The following is a 13,179-nucleotide window of genomic DNA, read 5'->3' as shown; positions in this document are numbered from 1 at the left end:
CTTTGATGTGGATATCAACACCACGACGCCCTACGTTGAAATAACGCTATTTTCGTATGCGTGGCCGAGGAAAACATTTAAGACACACCGCCTCACAGAACGGACACAAAAAAGATCTCAGAGGATGACGTAAATGGCATCAACGAAACCTTCCTTTTCCTTGGGGTGTTGATGCCCACACATTTCGCTATCGCAAACGACAGTTGGCAGTGTTATGAGCAACAGGAAGACATTCTTGTCAATGTGTGAAACTTCTGACACCCGGAGACGTTTCAACCCTTCTCTAACAACATTGAGGGGTTGCGTCCCATTGATTGTGATAGTACCTCTTTTGGGTGCAGCGTGACCGTAATTTTTGCTATCGTGTACGGGCTGTAACCATTAGGGACCAATCAAAACCATTTGACGTATTATAAACGTGATCCAAAGCAGCAAAGGATGCTTAGGCACTTTCGGCACTCCTGTGAGGTTATTACGAGGAAGGGGGGTTGAAAGACATTATTTTAGTGACACATGCTTGTATAAAACGTCAAAGGATCCCTCGAAGAACCCTCCCGTGCATCGCCAACACCCTCGGTTGCAACCGTCCACCTTTATTAAGAACTTTAAAAATATGCCTTTACAGAGACAGTCTGTGAAGTAGTTATAGGCGCATGCTCACAGACCACAGACAACGGCTAGACATGCTCCGATTCCATTTGTCTTCCACGCTTTTGTACCATTATACAGGGAGGCACGAGGCACCTTTGAGCCTAATTTCAAACTTGGGCTTCCTAAAGGGATAGAGTTAGATGGTTTCGAAAAACTGATGCTTTAATTGTGTTGTCCAGTAGCTTTTGACTAAGAGATCCAACTTTTTTTTCTACAGACACTTCCGTGAAAAGCGACATCTCGTTCATTGCTGTTACTTTGACCTATATCCCACCAATTAACACATGACGCCAACAAGATCCCATCCAAGTCACGTATTGAATTTTCATTCGGCATCGGAGTGTGCGGTGATTTGAATCCACCAGGAAGATTACAACTGAGGATGTGGTCGCGATTCGAGTTTGGTGCCGTCGATTGTCACGGGAAAGTACTGTACTGACGCGCCTCACAACAAGAACTCACAGCTTCACTTCCCCCTCATCTCACCTCCTCCCTCCAGAACTTCACAGAAGTTGTTCTGCATACCTTGCGCGACTAGGACTCCTGGAATAAAGAATACTGTGGTGAAATGGCTGAGCCGCAGACTACGGCATTGATTGCAGAACGAATTTTCATTCTGCGGCACAGTATACGCTGAAGGAAATTGGGAAACTGGCGGAAGTGAAGCTGTTAGGGCGAGTCGTCAGAGCCGGCCGCGGTGGCCGAGCGGTTCTAGGCGCTTCAGTCCGGAACCCTGTGACTGCTACGGTCGCAGGTTCGAATCCTTCCTCGGGCGTGGTTATGTGTGATGTCCTTAGATTAGTTAGGTTTAAGGAGTTCTAAGTTCTAGGGGACTGATGACCTCAGATGTTAAGTCCCATAGTGGTCAGAGCCATTTGAGTCCTCAGACGTTCTTGGATAACTCAGTCGACAGAACAATTGTCCGTGAAACCCAAACGACACCGGTTTCAAACCCAACCCGCGCACAGTCTTGATCTGCCAGAAAGCTTCAAGTCCTGCCAGATGCTTTACCGGTCTGTAAAAATGTGAACTGATGGCACGAACAATGGACCCAAGACGGGTTAATAAAGTGACCGGAGTGCATTTTGTTCCCTTTTGGGGAGATCCATGTACTCACTCTACTGGATATTTTAAACAGCTGTAACCCTGAAGAAGTCTGAAATTACTTACCTTTGTGCCGAACGAAATAACTCTCGTCAGTAAAATGGTGGGTTCTTAGATTTACTCCTGGAGGTGTTGAGCTGACACTCAGACATGTAAAACGTCAAATCGAGTCGTTACAACTTGGATAAATACTTAACTTTGTACCAATCCATGTCCATATGTATGTAGTAAGTATTTATTCATGTTCCTGAACATTAGCGTATCACTTGGTACTGAATAATATACTAGTCTCCTACTATAGAGTACAACTGACGGTAAACTTTTATGCATAGCTCTAATGTAATTTTAGTAGTGCTGGCTCGGTAGAGATACGATGTTGTCGTCTTCGGCGATGATTGCTGAGTGGGCTGAGCGGCACCGCGCTCGGACGTAAGTGAGAAAGATGATGCGGTGGCGCATGGAAAGTCTCCTGGTCGTGTTGTTTGTGGCAGCGTCTTGGCTCACTTACGGATACATCGCAAGGTACCAACCCTGCCATGGTATATCGTTCTTCGGAACGTTAACAAACATATCACTGTAACTGAAACACTTTTTACATTGTGATCGTAAGACGAACGTTGCAGACCTACCACATTAAAGGACTGTCTTAGAGGCGACAGTACGCCTAGCACCCGTCTCTAATGACCTCGTTGTCGACGGGACGTTAAACACTAACCACCATCACCAAGTACGCCTAGGTTCTCGTACATTCCAAGTAACCTGAGAAAACTTCAGAAATACCATGTTTCCCACTGCCACTGCTGAATACTTTCGTGTGTTGTGGATTCATGTTATAGGCTTCACTTCAGTTGACACTTCTGGGCTGAAAGGCCGTCATCGATATGAAAACTTTGTCACGTTCAGTATGACAGTTAGCTTCCACCTTGATGCAAACTCTGTTTTTTAAATTCCCAAACTAGCTTTTGTGATGAATTATTACTATCTTCAGTGGGTTTCTTTATTCTAAAATATGAAAATTTGCATCGTTACACAACATTTTGAAAAGCGTTATCATATGTTTTACTGTTTGTTTTTCATGCTTTAGAAGAAAGAAACTCGCTGAAGACGGTGGAATTTAAAAAAAAGACAAAAAGTGTTTTGCACAAGGGAAGCCCACAATCCCAGATTTTTTTGTTTTCGCAGACACGGACTAACAAAAGAAGAGTTCAAATGTACTATAATATTTTGAGTGACTTTTAATTCCCGTCTGGGAGACACGTTTTCACACATAAATAGCCCGCTGACAGTACTTCATAGAACAGTCGACCAGCTTCCCTTCGTCAAAGCAGCTTCCCTCAATAGGTTTCCCCATTTGCAGCCCGTGTTTTCGCTAAGATGACCCCCCGTCTGTGTCTGCGCCGCTTACTAACTTTTGTTACCACGTCACGTGCCCGAAAAGCCAGCAGGCGGCATCCAACGTCGCGGTTGGCAGTGGTCATAGTGTTTTGGCTTGTCAGTCTTTTCTTTAACAACTGACAGTCCAGCACTATGAAAGCACGGTCTGCTGTATTTCAGGTATTTCTCAAAAAGATGGACTCTTAGTAGAGGCCCCTTTTATGTGAATAGTGTGCTGCTTCAGAAATAGGTGGCTGTAAGGTGTCAGTCTCAGCAGTATACACAGTATAGAACAGTGGGCTGCGGGCCATCGCTTGAGAAGGCCATTGAGTGGTCTCACGTCCTCACTGCTCCTTCGAGTTTATTCCCACAGAGTATGGAGCTCTTTATGTGAAAATTTACGAGTGAGGAGGTCATGTACAGGAATCTGTACATTATCATATTCACATCGGATATCGAAGAAGACTATGACGACGAAACTGCACTGGAAGACAGTTTTAATCCTAGTAAATAAATAATTTTTTACAGTCGATGTTTCAGTCATCTTATCATTTCTTTCTGGAGTTTTGAAAACAGAGAAGTATAAGGAAATCTGCCAACGAGATGTGACTTGAAGCCTTATCACTGCTTCAGCATAGACCACATGATTTGTGTGGCCGAGTTCGTTAGGAGAGATTCTGTAGGACACCTTTCATTGAAGATGCTTGCCTGATCGTGTAATGTCTCTGAGTAAAAGCAAAAAAAGAATAATAATAATAATAATAATTACTTAAATATTATCTGTCTACATCTACATCTACATCTACGTGATTCCTCTGCTATTCACAATATAGTGCCTGGCAGAGGGTTCAATGAACCACCTTCAAGCTGTCTTTGCCGTTCCTCTCTCGAACGGCATGCGGGAAAAACGAGCACTTAATTTTTTCTGTGCAAGCCCTGATTTCTCTTATGTTATCGTGATGAACATTTCTCACTATGTAGGTGGGTGCCAACAGAATGTTTTCGCAATCGGAGGAGAAAACTGGTGATTGAAATGTCATGGGAAGATTCCGTCGCAACGAAAAACGCCTTTGTTTTAATGATTGCCACTCCAATTCACGTATCATATCTGTGCCACTATCGCCCCTATTTCGCGATAAGACGAAACGAGCTGCCATTCTTTGTACTTTTTCGATGTCATTCGTCAGTCCCACCGCTCAGCAATACTCCAGAATAGGGCGGACAGGCGTGATGTAGGCAGTCTCTTTAGTAGACCTGTTGCACCTCCTAAGTGTTCTACCAATGAATCGCAGTCTTTGGTTTGCTCTACCCACAATATTATATATTTGATCGTTACAATTCAGGTTATCTGTAATTGTAATCCCTAAGTATTTAGTTGAATTTACAGTCTTCAGATTTGTGTGACTTACCCAGTAATAGAAATTTAGCTGATTTCTTTTCGTACTCATGTGAATAACTTCACACTTTTCGTTATTCAGGGTCAATTGCACTTTAAGAACCATACAGATAGCTTATCTAAATCATTTTGCAAGTCGTTTTGATCATCTGACGACTTTTCAAAAAGAAAAATGACAGCATCATCTGCAATCAATCTAAGACGGTTACTCAGATTGTCTCCTATGTCGTTGATATAGATCACGAACAATAGAGGGGTATAACACATCCATGGGGAACGCCGGATATTACTTCTGTTTTACTCGATGACTTTCCGTCTATTACTACGAACTGTGACCTATCTGACAGGAAATCACGAATCCAGTCGTACAATTGAGGAGATTCTCCATAGGCACGCAGTTTGGTTAGAAGACGCCTATGAAACGGGTCGTGAGTCGTGCTTGGGTAGCTCAGATGATGTAGCGCTTGCCCGCGGAAGGCAAAAGTCCCGAGTTCGAGTCTCGGTCCGACACACAGTTTTAATCTGCCAGGAAGTTTCATATCAGAGCACACTCCGCTGCAGAGTGAAAATCTTACTCTGGAGAAGACGCTTGTGAGCAACGGTGTCCAAAGCCTTCTGGAAATCTAAAAATTGTATGAAAGTGTTGGACATTTGGAGTTTACAAATGCAAATAAACGTCTCGTATTCTCTCATATACCACATTTAACCGAACATACTAACTATGCACTGTTACATCCGCACGTTATTGCCACGCTGCCGTATTCGCCTCGACTCCCGCGCGTAACTTTGCCAGGAGTTTCGTCGTCGTAGCACACGCTGACAGAGAAAGCAGTCGTCGAGATTCATTTGGTGGCCACTGACCTTTTGCCTGCGAACCATATGTTTGACGGTGACGCGTAACATTTAAGGTTGGACGAAACGCACTGCACGTAGGAACCTCTTTCGTCTACTTTCCCTCTCCGCTGCACGATGCGCGTTGTTGAGAGTAGATTACGTCGAGTAGCTTTAGCAGATACCGAGAGCTTAAAACCCACAGTTTGACGTGGAATAAAGCACGGCATTTTGAGAAATATTGAAGTAAATTAAAACTTAATGTCTTACGATATTCTGACGAGAACAATGAGAACACAGTATTTGCATTTGGAATATATCATTTCGGGATTGTGGTATTGTGTGCAGACCTCCGCTAGCACGATGAGTTTCCATATAATTCTTGGGTTTGTTGATCGCGTCTTGTTGAAAAATGTGATAAATTTCCGCTACTTCCAATAACGGCAGAAACTTTGGTTTGACAACGTAATGCAAGCAAAAACGGAGAAAACAATGTGAAGATGTTTGTGTTCCACTAGAGAGCTAGCATTTATTAGGAACATGAGTATTAATCGAGAACCCGGGACAAGCAGCTGTAAGCTTAACCGCCAGGCCCTCCAACAGCACTATCGGTCTGTGGAGGTGTAATACTTGTGCTCTTGTACCATCATCCATTACGTTCTGTTTTTCGCATCTAAGGGAGTAAATTAGACTCAGATTATAAATAATGAACTCCAATGTGATGAATCTTTGCTATTAACATAGTCACGCTTCCTACACTATTTGGGAAGAGTTGTACACGAAGCAACAAATAATTAAGATTACATCACCGGGTCCTTTGCTGATAGTTAGAGACCATGTTGAAAGGACTGTGCTCTACTGCCACCAAGTGTTATTTCACCGTCTCTCATCAAATTTGGAAACGAGGCTGACTTCGATGTTAGCCACGAAGTGTGTGGTGAGAACGACGAAAGCAGCACACGGATTAGCAACGGGACGGTCGTCATCTCTGCCATGGAAAAGTGCACGAGCCGAATTTCGAGTCACTCGTCACTCGTTTTATTCCCTAAATTGGCCACCGTGATGTCTTTATATGCCAGCTTCAAAAAACAACTTGGAGAGTAGAAAGTATAGTTAGGGGAAGCACCTCGGCCATAACCAGTGATAAGGGACAGTTGATGAGAAACAGAGTTATTGCATGTAAAAAACGATACTTTTGCTTTGTTCACCACATTTAACGGACTATAAGGCGGACTTTTTTTTTCGAAAAATTTGCCTCCATAGTTCAGGTGTGTCTTATACTCGAAATTAATATAAAAATATCCTGTGTTTGGTTGAATATTCCCACCAGTCTTAAAAATGACCATATGTTCAACGTCGCGGGCAACATACGTGTATATGGCAACATTGGATTCAACTGACACCAGCAGTGCACCGATGCGACGAACGTGAGTCGCGAGGATTCACAAGCTTGCTAACACTGTCTCCATCCGGCCCCACCATCACAAATCCACACAATGTCTAGCCTATGATGCGTCACTGAAGTCGACGGTGCCAGTGAACTTGAATTGAAAGTGATTTGTGCTATCGGCAACAATAAAGTATTTTTGTTAGTATCTAATTTTGTTATGAAAAACAAGGTATTCATATGATGCAGGCTATAAATTGAAAGTACCATATATATGAAGAAGACGATGATGTCGACGAGGAGGAAAAAGATGAAGAAGGAAGTTCAGATGACGATTTTCGTGGATCTCATAGGTTCAGTTAGGTTTTATGAACTAATTTTTTTTAAAGTCTGACTTTGCAATTTAATAATAAAAGTGGTAAAAACGTTATTTTTTAAAAAAATGCTCCAAAATTAAGGTGGGACTTATAGACCGCAGAGTCCTATGGTCCGCAAAATCCTTTATTAGTTGACAGCTCGATGATAAACCGAGAAACAGCGGCTCTGTCTCTAATTTCAGGTTCTTACCGATGGCAATTTTGTTAGGAAGTGTGCATGTAAACAGTGACATGTGCCGAAAACATGTATCAGTAGATGTATTTTGAGCGATGTTTGCGTCTGTAAAATGCTTTTCAGTGACGGTTCATAGAGATCTGAAAATGATATACGAGTCATATAAAGCTACCGACTATATTCTTGAACAAAAATGGGCTTCGAAAGCTGTTTCTAATCGAGTAAATGCGAATAATTATTTACACAAGTAAGTAATAGCAAGTTTATCCTTACCATTGTTTACAAGAATTTACTTGGCAATGTCATGGTAGAAATGTTAAATCCCATCCTTTAAACTGTTTACGTTTTATAGTAAGGTGACAGTAAAACTAATATTGTGCTGAAGCACAGATTAATTGTTGAGGTTGTTATACTCTACTATTGCAAGAACAGCTAATGTAAATCTTGGTATTATAACCGGAAAAAATTCGTATATTGTAAATTTGTATTTATGAGAAATTTCACGGTAATGTTTCGTTAACTCGGATAATATGTAAATACTGGGGCGTCCATGCTCTCCCTTGCTCAGTACTCTCAGTTTGGTATGTTAGGTACCAATTGACGAATTTTTAAGAATAATATTTTTGGTAGTTTTTACGTATTTCAATAGCGTTGTTACCCCTGACATATTTGAAAACAATAACTTTTTTGAATAAAAATAACTTAATGCATGTATTTAAAATATTAAATTTTACGTAATCTTTACTCCACGAAATCTCAGAATAACCAACTTGTTTCTTTCCAGTGCTTAAAGTCTTAACGCTGTTTACAATTGTGCTGTTGAAGAGTATTATATGCAGATAGGAACAAAGTCTTTTCACATTAAATAGCAAACTTAAGATCTCACTGGACTAAATGCATTCAGATCAGTTTAGAAATACTATTTTCGTAGAAACAGTTATTTACTAGTCAAAGTGGGATAGTCATAAAATTTTAGTTTTAACATCGAAAAAATGAAGTTATGCAATAATTTTTTATCCGTTTGAAGGCCGTTGTCTGCAGTCCTGGTACACACTGAAATCTCCTCGCCACAGCACCGTAGCACGACACTAGAGGATACAAAACAAAATGGCGTAGCCCATTTCAGCTTTATCAATGGGCTACGCAATTGTGTTTTGTATGCTCTAGAACCATGCTACGGTGCTGTGGGGAGGGGATTTCAATGTGTACCAGGACTGCAGATAACAACCTGCAAAAACATAAGAAAATTATTACGCAATTATTTTCCTATTGCGATGATTAAAATTTTATGACTCTCTGTCGTATGCTTTATTCAGTTTAGCAATCCTATGTTGTAACTATGTGAATTAACGCATTGTGTTGCACTGCGCTGTTCAAGAGATCATCAAAATCTCTGAAACTGTGCAACTTCTTCTACATAATTTCGGCTAACTACTGGCATCTTCTTCATTCGTAAGATAACACGCACATAAATTACATAACGGAACGTGTCACAGGAATACATTGGAGTTGAGAAACATGTGTTACGTCATACTAAAATCCGCTTCGTTACGCCAAACGCAATGTTTTTTTTAGCTACTAACAAGTGCGCTGTACGCCCACTTTTTTTCGCGGTGGCATTTCACCTCTCTAGCACGTCACGAACTCTCTACGCCCCAGTTATATATAATGGGCGTTTGCAACGTTCGTTCTCCTCTCCTTTGCAGAGTTGATTCTCTGTAGCTACAGGTGCAGCGATGCATAGCTGAGCTAAAATACGACCACTGCTTTCGAAACCATTCTTATGCGTAATGCTGTTATTACGAATTAATCATCAAAGCTACTTTGCTTACTGGTAGTAACGTCTAATTGCCACATCGCGCATTTCACTCTGTGACGTACCCGCTTTTATGTGACAATACGTCGCTTAGCAGTTAAACATTCGAAAGATAAATTTCTGACAATTGGAGGGACTTATCGTACAGCCAACAAGAAAAGATAAATGTTTTGTTGCTAAATTCTGTGATGTGGCGTTAAGTTTATCTATAGTGCAGCAACGTAGCTTTTACCTCAGAACTTGGTGACAGCAGACCGTGTAGTTGTTATAGTTAATTCAAAATATCAGCTTTACACGAAAATAATTATGATGTTCGAATTTCGTTAAAACTATAAACTGAAGGGTCGAATGATGTACGTTGTATTTGGAAGTGATACCACGCTTACGGTGGGCGATCGTTGCGTCACCTAACTGACCACTCCCAACTAATTTAAGAGGCTGAAAGAAAAGAAACGATTTGTGAATACTGGAGTACCTTACTAAAAATACCTGTGCTATGTACAGGCATCATAGCCTCTATAGTTTGTTTCAAGCACTAAAGGTTTCTCACTGATATCTTGTACTACAGCAGACATTCACGCTACCATTCATAGGGTGCTACAGAGCCAATTTGCAATGTTCCAGCGCCCGTTCACGTACTTATAAGTGATGATGTACCCAGCAAAAATTAATTTAAATGTGTTGCCATGGATAGAAACTTACCAACACTGTATTCTACAGTCTACCTACTACGTTACTAGTCTGCTGAATATCAATAATTAAAAAGTGAAAACAAATTAAGTAGATGTATTACCAAAGACCAATCACAAGTTAAATACCTTCTTGAAATTGAAACTATTGGAAACTAACACAAAATTCCAATCTTGAAAACTGGTAAAATAGTTAAGACATTAAAGAAACTTAGTTCATTTGCAAATACTAAGTGTTCCACTGAAGAAGCCCTCGTCCATTTCATGCCAAATGCTGGAAGACCGACGAAGTATGGTTTGACCATCCACACACTACGTGACTAATTTTAAAAATATGTAGAATATCATATACCACAAAATTTTGTTACTGAAGAATTAACTGTGTCTTCAAAATATCTTTAACATATTATACAACACTTAAATGAATAAAATAAATACATTTACAAATGCTACACAAAAGACAATCTCATGTCCCACAACAACAGAAAACAGCAGAAATGCCAAACACTGTTAATCGTGGTCTCTAGCCCACAGTCTCGTGTTTCTAAAATTGGTCACTAGATTGAAACGCCGACCAGAAAGCATCATGTCATCATTGGTGCACTATTCTCAATGTAAAACACTGTCACCTACGTTTTTGAGCAGTTTTGTATAGAAATGTACTGTTCAGGACGGCTAACTGCCATTGAGAATAAACAGCAATTGAATAACTATTCTAGTCCTGCGGATAGTGTTTTCTGACAGGAAGTATCAAAACAGCGTACGCTCCGGTACACTTCGTACCAACTCATAGGATGAAGCTAATCGTCTGCGATATCCTTTCTTCCAGGAGCTCTAATCCAAGTAGGTAGCGAGGAGAGTTTGTGTGAAGTTTGGAAAGAAGAAGCGAGATACTGGCAGAAGTGAAGCTTTGAGTGCGGTTGGTGAGTATCGTTCAGTCGACAAGAACAGTGCCTGCAAAGGGCAAGGTTTGAGCCTCGGGCCGGTGCACACATTTTATCTGATAGAAATATTCAGAACAGAGTTCATTCCTTTGGTGAGTGAAAGACTCAGTATTAAAAATAAGTAATTGCCAAATCATAAAACAGAAGCGAGTCTTATAACCACGCTATAAATGTAGGAAGAAGAAAAACAAAGAGGAGGAGAAGAAGATGACGAAGAATTTGTTCCGCGTGTAAATGTGACGCTCCGTTTATTCACCTAAACGTAAACAACGCTGTATACTTACAATATCTCCTACCCAGGTCACACTTTGACTTGTGTCTGATGAACGGTAATGGTATGCTACTCTCGTCCCATCATATTATCATACACATACTGACGTACTGTAAGATGAACCGAACTCAACGATAGACAGAACACTGATTATCTTCTGACATGCAGTAGAGGGTACATACTGCCTGTCCATTGTAAAACCTACGTTCTATAATTATTGCTGAAGAGTACACATGTGAGTGGTAACGCTTAACTTTTTCGTTAGGTATTTTCAGCAGTAGTATTCATAATGTCACCACCTCCAATCATTCAGCTAGAACCTGTGTCAGAAAGACTGCTGCTAGAAATACCCAGCTACAAAGTGATATAATAATACTCCCTTTGTCAGCAAAGTTCCAGGACAGGTTTCTTCTTAATTTCTGAGTTTGCAATACTAAAAAGGAATAGATATTGTCTTTATGTTATCTTGTATGTGTTCGTCCTTGAAATGACATTGGCCGTGTTTCACGCAAACTCATTATGTTGCAGGGCTGTGCTTAGCAACTCACTACTTGCGCTCTTGGCGTATTAGTTACGATGACACAATGGATGCTGAATGTGTGAAAATGATGAACATTTAATTCTGCGTTAAGCAAGCACACGCAAGCGAGACACTTGAAAGAAGTCACGTGTTCGAGTGCCACAAATGGTTCCGTGAAGGCAGAGATCCGGTGCAAGACGATCCCAGAGCTGGTCACCCGTCTACAGCACATACCGATGCAAACGTGGAGCTTGTAAGGCAGTTATGGCAAGAATACTGTCATGCAACTGTGCGTGCGATGTCAGAAGAATTTAGTTTGAATCGTGATGTGTGTCATAAGACAGGACTCAAAGATGTAGGGAAACGGAAGCTTAATGGAAAATTCGTCCCTCACACACCAACAAACGAACGGGAAGAGGAAAGACAAAGAATTTCTGGTGAACTACTGGACAGAGCCAGACTTGATCCTACATTTCTGTCAAATATTATTGTTGGGATGAAAGTTGGTGTTACCAATATGACTCTCACACGAAGCGTCAAAGTGCTGAATGGTCGAGTCCTGGGTCGCCATCCTCCAAAAAGTCGAAAGGCAACCTTCGAGAACAAAGACAATGTTGATCGCATTCTCTGATAGTAAAGGATTAGTTCACCATGAGTATGTTTCTACAGGTCAAACAGTGAACCAAGTTCTTTACATCGAAGTACTGAAACGTTTGCGGCAAGCAATTCGACAAGGCCTCCCCTGAAAGGGAAGCTTCAACAAAATATCGCAGATATCCAATGGGCTGTGACAAATTTGCTTGCAAGTACCGCAAATGAAAATATCCCTGCTCGCTTACAGGACCTCGAGAAACGTTTGTAAGTAGGCTGTTTAGGTTTTAATGTTGGTAACGCCATGTAGCGCTCTATATGAAAATCACTGCCTGTGCTGTGTGCCGTCTGTGGCTGGTTGACATTTTTGTAATATTCGCTATTGTAGTGCCGGGCAGTTGGATGTGAACAGCGCGTAGCGTTTCGCAGTTGGAGGTGAACCGCCAGCAGTGGTGGATGTGGGGAGAGAGATGGCTGAGTTTTGAGAGCGGATGATCTGTGATCTGGACGTGTGTACATCAGAGACAGTAAATTTGTAAGACTGGATGTCACGAAGTGATGTGTGTATATATATATATATATATATATATATATATATATATATATATATATATATATATATATAATGACTTTTAAACACTATTAAGATAAATACATTGTTTGTTCTCTATCAAAATCTTTCATTTGATAGGTATGCCTATCAGTAGTTAGTGCCTTCAGTAGTTAGAATCTTTTATTTAGCTGGCAGTATTGGCACTCGCTGTATTGCAGTAGTTAAAGTAACGAAGGTTTTTCTGAGGTAAGTGATTCATGAAAGGTATAGGTTATTGTTAATCAGGGCCATTCTTTTGTAGGGATTATTGAAAGTCAGATTGCATTGCGCTTCAAATATTGTGTGTCAGTTTAGTGTTGATCAGGATAGGTCTGAGTACGTTCAGTTTTGCTCAACTGTTTGAAAATGAAATAATGTAAGGGGTTTATCAGCACAATTCATTCATAAATTTTTCTAAGGGGACGTTTCACGTTGGCAACTGTGTTTAGACAGCCAAGGGG

Source organism: Schistocerca nitens, chromosome 4, assembly GCF_023898315.1.
Source record: "Schistocerca nitens isolate TAMUIC-IGC-003100 chromosome 4, iqSchNite1.1, whole genome shotgun sequence".
NCBI lineage: Eukaryota > Metazoa > Arthropoda > Insecta > Orthoptera > Acrididae > Schistocerca > Schistocerca nitens.
This window is presented reverse-complemented; position numbering follows the sequence as displayed.